The following is a 20,799-nucleotide window of genomic DNA, read 5'->3' as shown; positions in this document are numbered from 1 at the left end:
ATTATGATATTTTTCAAGGAGAAGTAAACACATTTTGAAAAAGCTTGAATTCAAGATAAGATACAATGGTTCATAACATGACCTTTTCTCTCCAGATTTTTGGGGCCCTTCTCTTCTTTTTTTCAATGTTGAAAATGGAGAGTATTTGATTTTTTAAAAAGGTTTTTATTAATACATGTTTTTATCATGTTTGGAAGTTGAAAAGTGCCTAATATTATCATCATACTGACTTCACAGATTCTATTTGCCAGACGTGGATGCAAATGACAGCTCTTCTAAAAGCAAGCAGGTGTAGGCCTGGCTCCTGAACTGCTCAAAAGGAAGCTGACATTTCAACATTAAAGTTCAATGCACTGGATCATTGTTCTAGTCATAACAAACTGTCTACATTACAAAATCCTGGCAACACATTCTAGGCATTATGCTGCATATCCCTCTATTTTCAGTCTGGAAAGCTTTTATTAATTCATAAAAGGATTTTCTTAGCCGAGAGAAATTGGAAGCTGGCAGAGCAAACAACAAAGACAGATCCACTCATTTCCCAGCTGAAAGATTTGAACAGATTCATTAGCATTTGAATTACTTCTGAAAAATTCCACCCATCACTGATTACTATATATATTTTTAATGTATTACTGCAGACTTATATTTCTATGCCTTTTCATACAAAGTATGTTTTATAGAATATTTTTCATTTATAATGTTCTAAGCATAGTTTATTACACATTACTCCAATGTTATCATTTTCTTCTCTTTTGGAAAGGCTACAAATAGAGTCATAGTATAAGTGTTACCCAGAACAAAAAATTATATCCTTTAGACTTGAAGTTGTTCAGGGTTTGTCCACTAAGCCTTTTATCTGCCACAGTCTCATCAAGGTCATGACAAAAAAAAGAATTAAGACATTGTACCATTTGCAGTTAACAATTACTAATAAGTTCATAAGTGATAATTGATAAAGTAAAGAAAGTAATGCTACCATAACCATTGGAGTTTTCCAAAATATGAATTTTTAATATAATTCCCTTTAAAGTTTCACAATATAACAGTGCTTACTTTCTTTGTAAAGATTTAATACATGCAATCATTTGCATGAAATGCACTAATCCTTAGTGTGTGTCTCAGAGATGTTTACTTATATATACACTTAAATTATCACAAACAGGTGAGATGCAGAATATTTCACTAAGATACACTAAAATGCCCCTTTTCCCCTATACCACCTTCCAGAATACATACATTTATCCTGACTTCTAACTGAATATTCTGACTTTTCTGATGATTCTGTCATCAGCAATGTATGTTGCCTCTTGAATTAATAAAAATGGAGTAAAACTGTGTACTCTTGTTTCTGGTTCCTTCAATTAGTAAAATATTTTTAAGATTGATCCATCTTGTGGTACTAGTAGTTCATTCTCTTTAATTGCATTGTTGTAATCCATCTTATTATTATAACAGTTTATTTTTTAATAGCTTTATTGAAATAAAATTCAGGTACCATGAAATTTACTCTCTTAAGTCAGTAAATTCAGTGGTATTTAGTATATTTTCAAAGTTGGTCAACTATCAGCACTGTCTAATTTTAGAACATCACTCCAAGAAGAAACCCCCTACACTTTAGTTGTCAATCCCAATAACCTCTCCCCCTAGCCCCTGGAAACCATTCACCTAATTTCTGTCTTGTAAGTTTGTCTATTCTGGACTTTCAAATAAATGGAATCATACACTATGTACCACTGTTTGTTTATCCATCTGTTGATGGACATTCAGTTTTTTCCAGTTTGGGGCCATTATGAATAATGCTGCTATGAACATTTTTGCTTAAGTTTTTTTATCATTCACATTAATTTCTGGGTTTTATAAATTATAAATTTGGATGACCAGAAACTGCTGAACATTTTTCTAAAGTGGTTGTACAATTTTCTAATTCTACTTCTCCAGGAATGTACGAGACTTCTGATTACACCAAACTTCTCCAACACTTAGTATTACTAGTGTTGTTAATAGTATCCATTAGAGAATTTATATGGTAGAATCCCATTGTAGTTTTCATTTACATATCCATGATAATTACTGATGTTAAACTGTTGCCTAATTGTCCATCTTCTTTTGTGAAGAGTGGGTTTGAATATTTGATTATTTTTATTGGGTTCTTTGTTTTCTCATATTGAGTTGTCAGGGTTTTTTATACATTCTTGATGTAAGACTTTGGTACATAGATGTGTTAATTTTATTTGATCCCAGTGTATTTAGCAGGACTTCATATTTTCTTAATGATATCTTTTGAAGACAAGACAATTTTAATTTTGAAGAAGTTAAAGGTATGTTTTTTTCTATAGTTAGTGCTTTTAATGTATTCTATCTGATAAATCTTTGCTTATACCAAGTGTGTGTTTTTTCTCCTAAATTTTTACCATTTACTTTCTTCATTTAAGTTTATTTTTTAATTTGTTGTGAGGAAAAAGATGAGGTTCATTTTTTAATGGCTATCCAATTGTTTCAGCACTATTTGATGAAAATACTGTCCTTTCCAAGTTGATACCATTTTTGAAATTCTATTGACCATATATGTTATAGATGGTCTTGTAAATCCCCTATTCTGGAGAAGTTCATTGAGCTATGTGTGTTTGCTTATGCCACCACCACACTGTCTTGAATGCAATAGCTTTATAGTAAGACATGAAATCAGATAGTGAAATCTCCCAACTGTTTTTCTCTTTCAAAATTGTTTTTGGGTATGTATTTTTCTTCACATCTCCAAATGTAAATCATCAATTTCTAAGAAAAAAAAGATGCCAGGAATTTGATTGGTATTGTTTTGAATTTTGAACCAATTTGAGGAGAATGATATATTTAGCAATATTGAGTCATCCAATTCATGATTAGGATAAATGTCTCCATTTACGTCTTTAGTTTCTGTAAACATGGTTTATGCTTTTCAGTGTACAAGTGTTGTACATAATTTGTTAAGTATATTCTCTTCATTTGAGGAGAAGCCACCAAGAGAAAATATTTTAAAATCACATATTAAACAGAGGATTGAATCTTGAGTATATAAAGAACTCTAAAATATATAAGGAAGTTTAGGAGAGAAATTGTTCTGTATCCTGTTTGTGGTCATGGTTACATGAATCTATCCAAATTTTAAAACTCATAGGACTACACACCAAAATAGTGTGTTATTAATCACTATTACTAAGTCTAACTTTTTTTAAAAAATTAAAATCTATGAGACAATATTACTATTGTTCCTTAAATAATCATTGTCATTATTTATATAAACCTGTGTAATTTCCACTCAGGGTTTTCTTTATTTCTTTCTTAAGTTTTCTGCTTCCACCTGAGATCACTACTTTTCAGCTCAAAGATCTTCTTTAGTATTGATATTTATAGTATTGCAGTTTTGTTGGTGACACTTTCTCTCAATGTCTGTTATTTAAAACATCTATATGGCATCTTAGTTGCTCAAGGATATTTTTGCTGGTTATAGAATTCTAGGGAGAAAAATGTTTCTTTTATCACATCAAAGATATCATTTTATTGATTTCTGGCTTCCATGATTCTGTGGGAGAGTCTGTCATCAAGTTTAGTGTTGCCCTTTCAACAATAATTTGTCTTTTTTCTCCTCAACTATTTTTTAGATTGTCTCTTTATCTTCCATTTTCAGCAGTTTGATTCTGATATGCCTAAATAATTAATTCTACTCCCCCAGTTAATTCAAAGTGCTTCTTGGAATTTAATGAAATTCTTTAATGTATTGTTGATCTCTTTCATCAGTTTTTGAAATTTTTTCACAATTTTTTCTTAAAACACAATTTCTTGCTATGTTCTTTCTCTCCTTTCCTTTCCTTCAGGAACTACAAAGTTTATGTCAGAATCTGACAGTGTCCCTTCATGTATCTCATGTTTTGTTGTGTTTTATTTTGTCACTTTTTAAATTATTTTTCTCTGAGCTTCAGGTTTGGTAGTTTCCATTGATTTCCTCTTCTAATCTTTTCTTCTGCTGTTTTCTTCTTATATAAACACATCCAATGAATCCTTAATTTCAGTTACTACTTTTTCAGTTTTAGTTTGCATATTTGATTCTTTTTAAATAAATATAATTTCTCTGTTGAAATTATCAGTTTTTTTATCCAAAAGACTTAACCCTTTTCTCCATTTTTTCTTAACATGTTTATAGGAGTAATACTAAGACTTTTTCTGCTAATTTTAACATATGAATTATATAAATGCATGGTTGTATTGCCTCTATTTTCCTTGGACCGCATTTTCTTGCTTTGGATCACATATCTTGCTTCTAAATATATCTCTCAATTTTTACTAAATGTCAGACATTGTTTCTAAAATGACAAAGAGGCTGAACTTGAGGTGCATTTCCCCTGAGGCAACATACATTTATCTATTTTAGGTAACCAATGATGGACTGATCACATTGATCCAATCAAGAATTAAGCATGACCAGGGATCGGTTGAAGCTTGCATTACTCTAATTTTCATTCTGGTTTCAAAGGTCTTGAGAATATGACCTGTCATGTGTTTGCTGAACACCTGTCCCTCTGCCAGGACTTTGACTTTTAAGCACTGTTCAACTGTATGAATTTCATTCCACGTTTCCATCCTGACTCCAAGCTGCCTAGCACTTAGCTACAGTCCACTGGGAGAAAATTGGCAGCTCTGCATTTAGGCTCTCCAGATTTCAAACTGTCACATCAGCCAATGCAGCCAATCAGCCAAGCTCCTCTGGCTTATCTTTACCCCAGCAGAGTCTTTCTGCTTAAGGCAAGCTTGATCCTCAGTCCATGCCCAGATCTGCAAATGCCCTTGGAGAAAAAGTTGGGGCTGGGGGTGAGGAGTGGACATCCACTTAACTGGAAAGGTCTCTTTTCTGTCTAATGTCTTCTAAAATAATATGTTTTTGTAATAACTTTTTCCCTAGTTTAAATAGTGGAAATGATTTATTATGTAGAAGCTGCCATAGCTTCTACATAATAATTGGAAGCAGAAATACATCTGATGGATGTTTAAGTGGGTTTTGGTAGATATTTTAGGGATATGCTGCATGACTGAAGATGACATATCACAGAACCTATCTTTAAAGTGAAACTTATTAATAGACTAAGATCAAGGAATATCACCCAGAAGGATGCAGAATTTTCTAAATGCAATTACTTATTCTCTAAAGGACATAAAGAATATCAATTCAGAAATAATTTAATCTGTCCACTATGAAATAAGTACTTACAAACTACTGAAATGACTGGATGCCGAGTGGTATTTATAAAAATGTGAAGTGTATAACTTCATATTTTCCCTTGATCACTAATTTAAATAACTTTTTCATTTATTTTTCATGGTCCTTTAATTGCCTGTCTTCCTCAAACATTTATTAATGATCTACATAAAAGAAAAATAACAGAATAAACACAGCCAGTGAGATCCCAAAGTTAAGAATAACTCAAGTAGACTAGGTAAAAAAACAAACACAGAAAAATAAACAAACTGTTTAGCTCAGGTCGCCCAGTTAATAGATTCAAAACTATCAACTATTAATAGTTTTTTAATGCTTCCCTAGTAAACTCACAATAATAAGCTCTGCCATGACTGCTTCCTTCTTCCTTCTCTTTCACTTTTAATCTATTTTTTGCTTTTAAAATTGACTTTTGAACTCCACTGTTTAAAACACAAGGAAGGAACATAGTGAAGCAAGCGGCATCCTCACCTTGCTTAGCTCAGAGGTTTTACTTTATCATTCCCTCATCCGTAGGTCAAATCAAAACGAGTCTAGTACATAGTACCTATGCAATAAATATTTCTTGAATAATTAATGAATCTCATTCAGGGAATACAGGAATAAATTATTGAATGAGTAAAAAAGAATATCACTTTAAGATTAGGAACCCCTGAGAAAATTATTTTATTTCAGATAACATAATATTTTCAAGTCAATTTATTCCTTTCTTTTTTTCATTTGAGTAGAATGGAATATTTCTCACCCATGCTTACTTAACATTCCTTGTGTAGCTTTGCTGTCTTTTTCTCTAAACTGAATATCAATTGTCCTTTAATAGTTGATCTTTGGTTGTTGTCTAAGTTACATTTCACAGTAAGTAACAACATTTGTAATGCTGTTATAGTAGATGGATTTAATTTGCCATCTCAATGCTTTTGTACTTGAATAAGCACCTGTGCTATTTCTACTAGTCTTATGAAAAGATTCTCATCAAAAAACGTACTTTGCCTGCCAGCATATTATTTTACTTACTATTTTACCCTATATTAAATTATGATATAATAGAAAAATAGATTAAATATAAAAGAAAAAATGATAAATTAACTTCAGCAAAATTAAAACTTTTGTTCATCCAAAGACACCACTAAGAAAGTAAGTCAGTAAGCCATAGGCTGAGGAAAAATATACACAATCAATACAGCAGGTAATGAGGATAGATAAGAATTCTAAAAGTCAATAATAAAAAGATAAATCAATAAAAATGGGAAAATTCTTGAACAAATGTTTCACAAAATTAGACAAAGTACCTAATAAGCACATAAAATATGCTCAACCTTATTAGATGTCAGGGAAACATAAAATCAAAATGAGTTTTCACTATATATTCCTGGAATGGCTGAAAGTTTAAAAGATCAATAACACCAAAGGTTGGTATGGATATAGAGCAACTGGAACTCTTTTAATTACTAGCGGGAGAGAAACATGGTGAAGCAACTTTGGAAAACTGACAGTTTCTTTTAAGGATAAAAATTCACCTACCTTATAATCTAGTGATTCTGTTTCTATATATTTATACAAGATATATGAAAATATACCCATTATACTATATGTACAAGAATATTCATAATATCTTAATTCACTATAGCCAAACCCCAGAATGCTCAAGAACAGGAAATGAATAAAAAGCTAGTATGCCCATACTATGTAGTACTACTCAGTAATAATAGTATTTGTAGATGAATCTCAAAATTATTATGGCTACTGTAAGAAACCAGAGACAAACAAGTATATTACATGTGATTCCACTTACAGGAACTTCTATAGGTGAAAGTAAGCTATGGTGATGAGTTCAAACAATAGTTGCCTCAGGAAGTAGGGGTGGGGATTGACTGGGAGGAAGGGATGCAAAGGCACTTTATGGGCTGATGGAAATGTTCCTATCATGATAGTGCTGTGAATTACCCAGGTGTATGCATTTGTCAGTTCATTAAACTATAAACATAAGATATACACATTTCACTATATAATTTCGCTAAATATAAAATATGCCTCGGTTTATAATAAATAACTAAAATAAAAATATAAAACAAAAAGAAACCAATATTTTAAGTGTAGATTTTCAAGATTTGTCTGTCAGAATTTCATCCAATGCTATTTTACAATATGAAGTAGAACTCTTCTGAAGAATTATCAAGAACAACCTGAGAGCATCAATTATCTCCATTTTATAGAGTGAAAATTAAGACTCAGGAAGAATATGTAATTTAGTCAAAGCTACACAACTCTTAAAGCAATATATTCAGGATTTTAAATATGGTTACACTGTGATGACAGCCTGAACTCCTTCCCCATACTATGCTGCTTTTACATTTACTATTTTAACTCTGATCTCTCCTACATAATAAGCTTATTTTAGTGAAAAACAAAATTGTTATTATGACTTTTGGGTAGCAAAAAATTAGAAACAGCTTATGATATATATTAATAAAGTAAGACTGTATGATTATGAATTGATTTAATACTGGAATGTAAAATTGACCTAAGAACTTTATGTTGATTGAGAAAAGACAGATAAACCAATGGATGCATGCATCCTAGTTTGGAAAAACATTGGGAATGAAAGAGAGATACATTGACCATGACAGATTATACTTCTCTATAAGGAGAGGTGAAAAATTATATACATGCCGGAGAATACACAATGATAGTACTAGGAATCACACAGAAGCTATATTATTTTTGTTCTAAGTTTTCAAAATAAATTGTCAGACTTATAAAAGTATAATTTACATACAGTAAAGTGAAAACTTTCTAGATGTCCCCTCGTTCTGTGAGTTTGTAAAAACTCATGCAATTGAATAACCACCACCACAACCGAGATATAAAATACTGTCATCACCTGAAAGTTCCCTGATTAGAGTCTGTTCCTGTCCATCACCCTCAATCTATAGAAACTACTGATTGCATTTTTGCCCTTTAGTTTTGTAATTTTCCAGAATTCAGGTAAATGGAATAATATAGTATGCAGTGTTTGGACAACCACTTTCTTCTACTAGACATCATTATTTTGAGATTACTCATGTTGTAACATGTAACATTAGCTCATTCCTTTTTATTGCTGAGTAGTATGCATTGCATAAATATTCCACAGTTTGCTAATCAATTCACCAGTTCATGGATATTTGTGTTGTTAACAGCTTGAGGGATTATCAGTAGAGCAGCCCTAAATATTGGCATACAAGTTCTGTGCAAACATGTGTCTTCCTTAATCTTGGTTAAGTACCTAGGAGTGGGATTTCTGGATAGTGTAGTAAATGTATGTTTAACATTATAAGACTCTGTCAAACTATTTTGCAATGTGGATGTAACATTTTGTGTTCCCACCAGCAATTATGAGAGGCCAGTTGCTTTCATCCTTACAAGAATGTGTTAACATCAGTTTTTATTTATTTGATCCATGCTAATAAGTATGTAGTATTATCTATATGTAGTTTAAATTTGCATTTTCTTAATGATTTATGACATTCATGTACTTATTTGCCAGTTGTATATCTTCTTCATATAAAGTGCTGTTCAAAACTTTTATGCATTTTAATTAGGTTGTTTCCTTTCTAATGAAATTTGAGTTCTTTATATATCTTGGTTATCAATACTTTATCACCAATATGCTTTACAAATTTTTTCTTTCTGAATGTGACTTGTAATTTTATTTTCTTTTGAAGAAATAATGTTTTTTGAAGAACAAATATTTTTAATGTTTATAACTTCCAGTTTATCAAAGTTTTCCTTAATGAATTGTGCTTTTTATGGCCCATCTTCCTAACAAAAGTTCACAAATATTTCTCCCATATTTTCTAGAAGTTTTATAGCTTTAGTTTTAAACTTAGGTTTATGATTCATTTCAAGTTAATTTTTTGTATAATGCAAGGTATGAGTTGACATTTTTTGCATGCAGATATCCATTGTTTCAGCACCATTTGTTGAAAACAGTATTTTTTTCTCCATTTAATTCCCTTGATAAATACGTCAAAATTGACCTTATGTCAGTGGTTATATTTCTGGCCTCTTCTCTTTTATTCCATATATCAATTGTTCCTCCTTTCACTAATATCACATTGCCTTGATTACAGTAGATTTATATTAATCTTGAAATCAAGTAGTTTAAAACATATATATGTATATATCATCTCCTTTTATTATGTAGTATCTTAAATTTCTGAATACATCTGAATTTTTTCCAGAAATTTTTTCTTCTCAATTATTTCATCTGCTCTATATTTAGTCTAAAATATGAAATATTACCAAATCATGTTTTTAAATCACAATTTAGCACTTTTATAATCCAACATATCCCCAAGATCATTACATCATCACCATTAACAAATAAGGCCTCTATCTTTCTCTAATTTGAAAATATTTCTCTGTATAATTCAATTTGCTTAATATGAATGGTAAGTTATATAGCATACTTATATCAGACTATTTTCAAGAAGACTTGAAATGGATTATGAGAAAGAAGATATGCATATAATAAGACTAATAAAATAGATATTACTAAGTTTTTCCCAGGCCTCTTTGCCTTTTAGGTAAAAATGGGTTCACGGTAGTAGTCATCACTCCGTCAAAGAGAAAAAAATGGTCCCTAACCCTACTTACTCATATAAGAACTTCTAGTCACATTCAAAGTCACTCCCTGTCATTTCTGAGAGTCCCCATGCAGTTGCTAACATGTAATTAAGAACTAGAATGTCGGCCAAAGTTATCCTTCAATGCCTGTCATATTTTCCATTTCTGCTCTGATCCTTAGTCTATGTCAATCTCAGTTTCCCTCAAAGCCACTTGACAAAATCTTACCATTGTACCTTTGGCATATGTTCAATATAAGAGTCAAAAACCCAATAAGACTTTTATAGTTAAAAGAAAGGTCAGTTATATGACTCAATGTTGTAAAGTCAAATGTATAACATTGCAATAGTTTTCACTGAAAGCTCTCTTGTAGAGGGTTCTGTAACATGGTTCAAAGATTTATAATTCTGCCAGTCTAATTGAATCCAATTCAGTATATACAAAGAATCAAGGAACTGGAATAAATATCTACCTCTGAGACTATACATAAATTATTCTTATTCCTTTCCATCAATTTTGAACATACTCAGTGTTCAATTTTTTTAACTATATTATCCTGCTGATATAGTGTTGCCATTTCTACCTATTTGGGACATTGTCAGCCAAAACAAGTATAACTTGAAATTATTAAGTGAGTTACAGTTTGAGTAAACAGAGAATGCCATACTATACTGGGCCTCTAACATACTGCAGGAATCAAATTCAAAGGATTGAGTATTATCAAGTCAATCACTACACCTTTTATACAGATAACCCATCAACTTTATGGAATCTGGCTACTCTTTCTGCCACACTAATGAAACTGCCTTTTTTTAAGATCATTTGTGATCCTGTGAATATCAAATCTAATCATCTATTCCTAGTCTTCAATATCTCTCTGCAGCACTTTATATAATTGACCAGATGATACTTCTTAAATATTTATTCTTCCTTGGCTTACAAAACACAATCTGCAACTAATTCTCTCAAAACTTTCCTCTCATTTCCTTAACCCAGATTTTTTATGATCTGTCATCTGGACAAGTGGCAAACTTCCTATCTTATTTCTGAATCACCTATTTGTTGAGCTTCTAGCTTCTCCCACTGCCAAAAAAATAAAGTATATTTTCTAAAAAATAAATCTTTTTGTATCAATTAACTCATAAATTGTCAGATTTGATTAAACAATGCATTTTGAACAAATAAGCTTAATATAGCCCTCTCATGAATTATAAAAAAAAAATAACAAATAGATTTTTAAAATGGCTAAACTGGTCAGATAGGTTCACTGGTGAATTATACCAAACATTTAAGGAAAAAAGTATACCAAGTGTCTACAATCTCTTCCACAAGACAAAAGCAGAAGGAATATTTTCTAACTCATTTTGTGAGGCCAGCATTACCCCAATACCAAATCCAGGCAAAGACTTTACAAGAAAGTATAGACTAATATCTCTCATGAATATAGATTTTAAAATTCTCAACAAAATATTAGCAAATCAAATCCAACAATGTATAAAAAGAATTATACACAATTATACACTACAACCAAGTAGGATTTATCCCAGATATGTAAAACTGGTTCAACATTCAAGTATTATTTAATGCAATTTATCACATCAATATGCTAAAAAAGAAAAATCACATGATCATATCAATAAATGCAGAAAAAACATTTGACAAAAGCAAACACCCATTTATAATAAAAATAAAAAAGTCTTTTTAAGAAATGGTGCTGGAACAACTAGATATTCACATGCAAAAAAATGAATCTAGACACATATCTTACACCCTTCAAAAAATTAACTCAAAATGGATCATAGACCTAAATGTAAAGCACAAAACTATAAAATTCCTAGAAGATAACAAAGGAGAAAATCTAGTTGACTTTGGACATGGCAATGACATTTTAGATACAACACCAAAGGTACAATCCATGAAGGAAATAATTGATATATTAGATTTCTCAAGAGCAACATTAATTTAGAAGAAAATTATGTTTTTCCTTCAAATTTCTGAGGGAAAATAATTTTACACCTGGAATTTCTATATCCGGCAATATTTTCAATTAAGTAGAGGCTAAAATAAAAGCATTTCTGATAGGCAAGTTCTCAAAATTTTGATCTCCCATACACTCTTTTGCAGGAAACTACTGGAGGATGTGCTCCACCAAAAAGAGATAGTAAACCAAAACAGAATGTGGTAGACGCTCTCAGGAGCTGTCCAGATTCCTCCTTATTAAGGTCATATTTCTTCAGCTGTTGGCAGAGAGCCTTCATCTTTTGATCCCTTTAGGAACTGCCTCAGGTGCAGAGACTTGCCTTACCCAAGATAATGGCATTTACCTGGGTGGGTCATATCAAAGACATGACCAAAGTGTAGTTATAAAGACCTGCACATTTTGACTTACCCTGGGACAACTCCTGAAGAGCGATTCTAACTCTAGGACTTCTTGTAGGATCAGCCAAGTTTCATTGAACCCATACTGCAAATCAACCTTCCCCTCTGACAAGGCTTGCTTCTTCCCCTCTCTTCCCACTGGTTGATTCCAATGTATGTCTTAATGAACGTTCTACACCCAGATCAACCTCAGAGTCTGGAGAACCCAGCCTGTCTCACAAATAATGGAATGAGATTCAAAAACAAGAAGTTTAATAAAGAGCAAGATGAAGATAATCACTCAGATAATGGTGAAGGGAAATCCTAGGTCAACATCCATACAGTGGACTCAGAGAGCAAACAGTTCTGGCTAGAGCAGAAAGTCAAAGCATTCCAGGAAAAAAATATCCGATAAAAAGGTGAAATTTATAGCATTCTGAATATTTTGATCATGTTGTGAAGAGATTTATTTTTTTGTGATAAATGCTGGGGATGAAATAATTATGACCATAGAAAACAAAGCACAATCAGAGACAACTTGCAATATGTGGGGAAAATGAATGTTGTTCCAGAAAGTAAATGTAATCAATAATACCTTTCACAAGTCAAATAAGAATAATATGCATGGTCATAATAATGCAAAATTGAATATTAAGCTCACCAAAGTTTATTACCTAACTGTTCTGTGGAGGAAGTATATTAGATATCAATTATTCACTTTTGGAATAATCAAGTATTTCATTTTGAGATATCAATAGATAATGTTGAAAACTGAAGAGCCATGTATACAAATTTTGCAAGATATTTAGTGATGTAGAAAAAAGCAGCAAAAAGTTCAAGATGAGAAATGGAGGGAAGGGATGAGAAGTTCATAGTTTTAAACTTAGAAACTATTAAAAATATACATTTATAATTTTTGTTAAAATATTCTCAGGAACATTTTGTCTTATTAACTTACAATAGTTTCCAGTATATTTGTCTCCAAAATGCTAATTCCCCTTTGTTGTGGTCTGAATAGGTGTGTTCCCAAAAATTCATCCAATGTGATGGTATTTGAAGATGGGGCCTTTGGGAAGTAATCAAGTTTGGATGAAGTCATGAGAGTGTGGCTTTCAGGATGGGATCAGTGCCCTTATAAAAAGAGACACCAGAGATCTCTCTCTCTGAACACGCACAATGAAAAGGTCATGTGAGCACACAGAGAGATGGTGGCTAGCTATAAGCCAGGAAGAGAGCTCTTGCCAGAAACTGATGATGCTGGCACCCTGATCTCAGACTTCCAGCCTCCAGAACTGTGAAAAAGTCAATTTTTGTTGTTTAAGCCACCAGTCTATGGTATTTGGTTATGGCAGCCCAAGCTGATGAATACACCCTTAATAGCATTTCAAATTTTTTCGTATGCATCTTATATTCCAGGCACACAGTTCTCCAAACATGCCATACTTTTCATTCCTCTATACCTTATTAGCTTTCAACTTGTTTTCCCTTTTGCTATAATGATTTTGCTTACTTGATACATTTGGCAAACTCCTCATTCTTTTCTTTTCAAGTCCCAAATCAATCAACTGTACCACTTCCAGGAAGATTTACCCAACTCATCTGAACAGAATTAAGCACTCTTCTTACTAGTACTTAATCGTATTGAACATATTTCTATTATAGAATTATCATGTAGTGTTATGTTTTAATTATGTTTGCTTGCATATTTTTCCAAGTGACTACAGATTCTAAAAGTAGGAATATTATTTATTAATCTCTGAATGAATTGTTGTCTAACACAGTGATTGTTATACATAGAAAATCTTGCTAACTTCAATCAACACACAAAAAAATAATGTTTTGATAACTTTGCCTCAACTTCACTCTATGTATCTGCAATTTGTCTTTTCCTCTTGGCTGTTTCCCTCTACACATCATTTGTTTATCTGTAGTATTTGGAAAATTTCTGTGACCTTGTAAAAAAATAATCCAAGAATTCAACTCATAGAACACACATAAAAATCTGTTTTAACATCCAAAACTATATTTACTTTTGATTTTTAAATTGAAATAAGTGGACTTATATAAAATTGAAAGAACTTTTAAAATAAAATTATGTTTTCTTAAAGTGGAAGAATTATAAAATTCCTCACATGTTTTTGATATCAAAGACTAAATATCAGTATTATTGGTGTACAAAACTTCTGAGACAATTCTCTTTAAAACAAATTTTGATGAAGTTTTACAATCTCATCTGGTTACTGCGGTGATGAGTTAATCTGCAATGTAATTTTGTGTATTAGCACTATTGCCTGTTTCTTACATTTGCTAATAGAACTATAATTGAAGTATGAGGAAGAATATAGAAATCTGATATTATACGATGATTTGTAAATGTGTGTTGTTGAAATACTAAGCAAGTTAAAACTTTATATACATTTACAATATATATATACACAACGATGTTTACCCAACAACTTCAAATATCTCTTTTCTAAAAGATTTCAAAAATATCAGTCTCAATCTCTTATCCTGCTCCACTGGGATCATTACAGGACATATTTCCAAGTACAGGAAACATGAAAATAGTAATAGTCAGTCAGCGTTTTCTATGAAAAAGCCGATTTAGCAGTAGCCAACACTCTACTGACAGACTTAGTTGGGTATGCACTGTGAGGTAGAGGTACCTAAAGCAGTTGCTTCCAATTACCTAACACAATTGTTACTGAGACCACTAACATTACCCCCTGCCTCCCACCTCTTTATTTAGGTATAATCTACATGTAATAAAATTCACCCATAGAAGTTCTGAGTTTGATGAACTTTGAGATCTGTATTCAGTCATGTAACCACTGCCTCAATCAAGATATAGAATATCACTATCACCCCAAAGGTTTCCTTTTACCTTTTACATCTCCTGAAACCAGTTAAATATTTTTGTTTACCATTTCACCCATTCCTTCCTCTTTATGATATATTATATCCAGTTCATTTACAGCATGACTCTGGAATAAACTGCTATTTTCTTAGGTGAATCAATTCTTTCTCAAATCACCTTCTGGGTTCTGGCTTCCACAGAGTTATTCTGAATGACACAACTCATATATGACCCATCACATTCTTTCATACTGAACTCAGGAAGGGTTTACATAACTAATCCATCTACTGCAGAGCTTATTTTTAAATGAAGACTCATATCCCATATGTAATTTTTAATTTTAGGTCCCACACAAATTATTAAACTCAGAGTCATTTCAAAATTGCCGACAGCCACTGCCCTGAGTTCAAATCTTCAATTCACTTGCCAAGTGCCATACAAGTCATTAGAAATGAAAAGATAACTCAGAAAAAATATACATTAAAATACATGAACTTAAAATATATAAACAATTGAATTTATCACTTACAGAGACAATTTTAAATATTTATATAGAGAAAACAGCACTGATTTCTACATTGATATATTAATCTTGTTATTTAAAGTCTCCTAAAATACAATTATCAAAAATCTAAAATACTTTTGATAAAAATACTAGATTAAATGTCATAAGATTAGCAATAAAAATAAAATTAATGTAACATTTTTTGCAGATATAGAATTAAAATATTCCAGTGACAGGAAACAGGTGTCCAACAATTACTTCAGTTTTCAGTTCCATAGTTAATAATGATCACAGACAGTCTAAGAGCCTAAACAGGAGGGAAAGCAAGAAATTGAAAGTTATGGAGACATGTTCCCTTAAAAAAGTTAAAAAAATAAATTTATGTTTGGCCCTAAAAGGAGGCAAGACTAAGGGCATTCTTGATAGATATCTTGAAATGGTTCATGGGTTCCCGTTAAAATGAATGAGAAGACAGGATGTATGTTTCTCTAGAAGGCTGAACTTGATTGACTAAATGATGACAGAAGCAGAATTTACAAAAAAAGGAAAATTTGTCCATATAATAGGCAAGAATATCTGTCTAAATTAGTGGTCTCAGCCTGGCGTGATTTTATGCCAAATGGGACATTTGGTAAAGTCTGGAGACATTTTGTCACAAGTCTGAATGGGGGAGGGAGAGTGTCCCTGGTATCTAGTTTGCTGATGCTCAAGGTGCTGACAAACATCCTACAGTGCATAGGTCAGCACCTACAACAGAGAATCACCCAGTCCGAAATGGCAACAGCACCAAGACTGAGAAACCCTGGTCTAAATTATGGAAATGTACAGGAGGGAGGTCAGCTGCCCAACAGATTCTGGGATGTCCCTTTCCTGACATTACTCACGAAAAATCTCAGCAGCTTCTTTAAGTATTGTTATATGATCCTTCTCTGGGTTCCTATACTCAAGAAACTTGCATTCTACTTTGTAAAGTAAGACATACATGTACGAGAAGATAAGCACCAAATAAAACAGAATGTGTAAATTAAATAGGTACCCTAAGACTTCAAAGGAAAAGAGGGAATCTAAACATGAGGATTAAGTGTACAGATTCTGGATACTCTCTTTGAATTCTGACCCTAACTGTAATATTTTCTAATTAGGAGACTTGGAGCAAAATATCTGGCTTCTGAGAGCTTCCGAATTCTCATCTGTAAAATAAAGACCTAAAGTTTAGGGTATGTGTAGGAAAAAGTAAATTAATATCTGAAAAGTGCTTATAAGGATGTCTGGCATGTAATATTAGCTATTATGATGATGATGATGGCACCAAGAGATTCAGAGAAATTTTATGGAGAAGATGAGATTTGAGTTGAAATTATAGAATAGATAGACTTTAGACGGTTTATAAAAGAAAAAAAAAAAACTGGTATTTTGTAGGAGGAGAGCATCAGGCCATAAAGAATGAAATACACTACCCTCCTCACCCCATCTCTTTTCATTGCTTCCCTCAGGGCTACCTCCTTCTGTTCTCTCCAGAAGTTCTTATGTGGTCATTTCCAACCTGAACCAAGATGCTACATAGTGTGGCTCAAGTAGGGTAGTAGAGGGTAACACAAAAATTAACATTTTAATGTCATAAAAAATTTTTTTTCTGCATTTCATATGTCAATGTATTTCAGCTGCTAAAAATAAACTTTTTAAAAAAAAAATAATTAATTTATTTATGGCTGTGTTGGGTCTTCGTTTCTGTGCGAGGGCTTTCTCTAGTTGCGGCAAGTGGGGGCCACTCTTCATCGCGGTGCGCGGGCCTCTCATTATCGCGGCCTCTCTTGTTGCAGAGCACAGGCTCCAGACGCGCAGGCTCAGTAGTTGTGGCTCATGGGCCTAGTCTCTCCGCGGCATGTGGGATCTTCCCAGACCAGGGCTCAAACCCGTGTCCCCTGCATTGGCAGGCAGATTCTCAACCACTGCGCCACCAGGGAAGCCCCAATAAACTATTTTTGATGTTTATAAAGTATTGTTTAAATTGACAGGTATCAATTATGTAATATCTCATATGAATTAAAGGATTAAGCTAGTATAAAAAGTATTTCATTTTCCAAGTGCATTATACTTTTATGCCAGAAGCGAACAAACAGAAAAGCTGCACAGTTCTCAGTGTCATGGTGAGTTGCTTATGTCCCTCTCCCCTGTGTGGGTTTGATCATATATTTTAGAAGGGGGCTAATTCATCTGTTAAACTAAAATACAGAATAAATCTGCCTGTGTCTCATTCAAACATCACAGAAACATCATAATACATCTTTATCTGGAAAACAGAAAGAATTCTATACATATCCTAAATTGAGACAGTATAATAAATAAAATGAAATACCAAGTGCATTCATCTACATAAACAGGCAATTTTTAAAATAATTTAGTCTCAATAACAAATATTGTTTTCCTAGAAAATAAGTAAGACTGGAGAACACAAGCAATTTCTTCCAAGGTCATCCAGCACAATGTTTTTAAGGGTTGAATCAGAAATGCAACCTCAATTTGCAACAAGATTTTCAAACTTGTCAATTCTATAAATCTTATGGATTGCTTTTGGGGTCAGGGACCAAAATCCCTGGTATAAGGTGGTAACACAGATAAATCATTGCTTGTCATAGCCACACTTTATTTTTTAGAATTCTTGCTTTCGAAAGTCTACACTCCCAGAGCATATTATTTTTTTCTTCTGTACAGTTTTCATTACCTATTACCCGCATGAATGAAAAACTGAAAAATCTTTAAAATCTTGTTAATACCTGACAACTTTAAACGTTTTCAAAATTTTTTTTGACAGAGAAAAATGTAGAATCTAAATAACAAAATCTCTGGAATGAACATAAAGCCAATAAATATCGTACAAATGGAAAGCTTTATGAGCCAAATAATTTTGAATAGTGATTTAAGAGAGCGCAGAAAGGAGAGCATTATACTATACATGTTTATATACATCTATGCATCTTTTGTGTATTAACTTTGTGGGAATCTGCCAATATTTCCTCTTTTAGCTCTACAGAAGAGCTCAATCACAAGTGTCTTTCTACTTTAAATGGTCTCAGGATATTTTGAGAGAAATTTTTAAATTGTTTTTATGTTCTGCCAACATAGCTATAGTTGAGAAATAGAGTAGAAAATGCATATAAATTAGGTTATTTTGCAAATTGGTAACATCTTCAATATTATCTTACTCTTTTTAATGGATTTAAATTAGAAACACTAATGACTATGTTAGCATATTTTGTGCTCAGTGGGAGACACCATGGAAGGGATCTTTGGATATATTTGGAGAGTGATAAACAGTTGAATATCATTAGCACCAAAATCAAAATAATATTTCACTGAAAATATAGAGTTTTAAAGAAATGTCAACTGCATCTCAGAGAATTTTAAATAAATGTATGGGGTAGTTGTAAACCATTCTAAAATGAAGAACTTATTGAAAAGTATAATTTTCCTCTACTAACTTAAAGTTAAAAAAAAATCTATTCCTCTCTGAATCATTCTCAAATGAGCTCTGTCCTGTGTTAGAAAAATATTATCCTAGACATATTTATTTGCCAGGTCAAGAAATCATTTGCTTATATTCATTCCTTTGCTTTCTTTTAGATGATTCTTTTTATATTTGAAAACTGGAATATGAACTGCTGGAGTCAAAGCATGTATGGTTACTCAAACAGAAGTATTCTCCACTGGGATTTCACGACATGCACAAACGGGAATTTCACGGAATGTAAATGCAGCAAACACAGCTAAGGGGACTAGAGCTGGGAATAAAAAATCAGAAACAAGCTTCTCTCTTTCTCAAGCACCGCATGATCTCCGTTTCTGCTTCTCTTGGCAGGACTGTTGTATTTTCCTTTCTTTTTTTCCTACAGGTTAGTATTCTCTGTCTGAACATTATAGACTTTAGCCATCCAGGCAAGTAACCGATGTGTTTTATAAATTCAGCTTAGTGCTAACTGCCCAGCTGCCCTGAGTTCTGCTATACCACAGGTTCCGACTACCTAGGATGGAAAACATTAATCCAGATCAGCTCTTTGTCTTCCTCTGGTTAGTATCCCTAAACGTGATGCATTCAACTAAAGTGACCACAAATATGGTCATGAAGCAAAATCATTGATTCATCCAAGAAATATTTATATTTACTAGGTGATGAACACTGTGCCTAATGAAGATAAAAAGGCAGTCTTTGATCCAATGAAATACAGTTTAGTGGAACAGAGTCTTTTTTTCAATAATCACATTAATTAAAGCATAATTGCCTGAGAAAAACTCAAAAGGAAATTGAGTGTTCTGGGAGAAAAATCTGCATTTCTGTGAAAGTTCATGAAAAAGGAAATTCATTGATTTGGAAGGTCAGGGAAAGTTTTTCTGAGGAAGTGAAGTTAGAAATGTGTTTAGAATAATGAATAGGAGTTCACCAAGTTATGGAAGAAAGAGAAGGTAAGAACAGCATTCCTGAAAAAGAAAAACATGTGCAAAGGCCCTGTGGTAGAAGACAGAAGAGTGCACCCAACATATTGTGAGAAGGGCTCAGTAGCTGTTGAAGAGAGAAGAATGTGACTGGATTCAGTAGAGCCTGAAGTGGTAAGCAGGGGCCACTTCACTTGATCTTACTAATCTTTATTTGTCTTTATTCTTCATCCTTAGAACAATGGAAGCCTTAGAAGAATTTTAAACACGTCGGTAACTTACTGAGACTTTTGTTTGAAAGATGTCCCTAATTGCAGTGAAGAGACTGTATGGAGGAAGAAGTAGATGTAAGACCAATTGGTAGGCAAGATAATAGTGCAAATAAGAGATGATAGAAGTTTGGCTTAAAGACATGGTAGTAGGAATAGAGGAGTGTTTAGAATTGAGAGATATTAAAGAACAAAACAGATATGACAAGGCTTATGTTCCACCCTAGGAATGGGAGACCATGCTAGAAAAGGGGAAAGGGACAGAGCATGTAAACTTACTGATATGTCTGTAGTACCCAAATAGCAAGGATTAAAGATGCCCATATTATAGGTTCAATTGTTTCCCCCCATGAAGGGTGTGGTGAAGTCTTAACCCCCAATGCTTCAGGATGTGACCTTATTTGGAAGTAAGGTCTTTACAGGGTAACCAAGTTAAAATGAGGTCACTAAGGTAGGAACTAATCCTGTATGACTGGTGTCCTTACAAAAGGGGAAATTTGAACACAGAGGCAGAATGCACAGAGGG

The sequence above is a fragment of the Balaenoptera ricei genome, chromosome 12, assembly GCF_028023285.1.
Source record: "Balaenoptera ricei isolate mBalRic1 chromosome 12, mBalRic1.hap2, whole genome shotgun sequence".
In the NCBI taxonomy this organism is placed as follows: Eukaryota; Metazoa; Chordata; class Mammalia; order Artiodactyla; family Balaenopteridae; genus Balaenoptera; species Balaenoptera ricei.
This window is presented reverse-complemented; position numbering follows the sequence as displayed.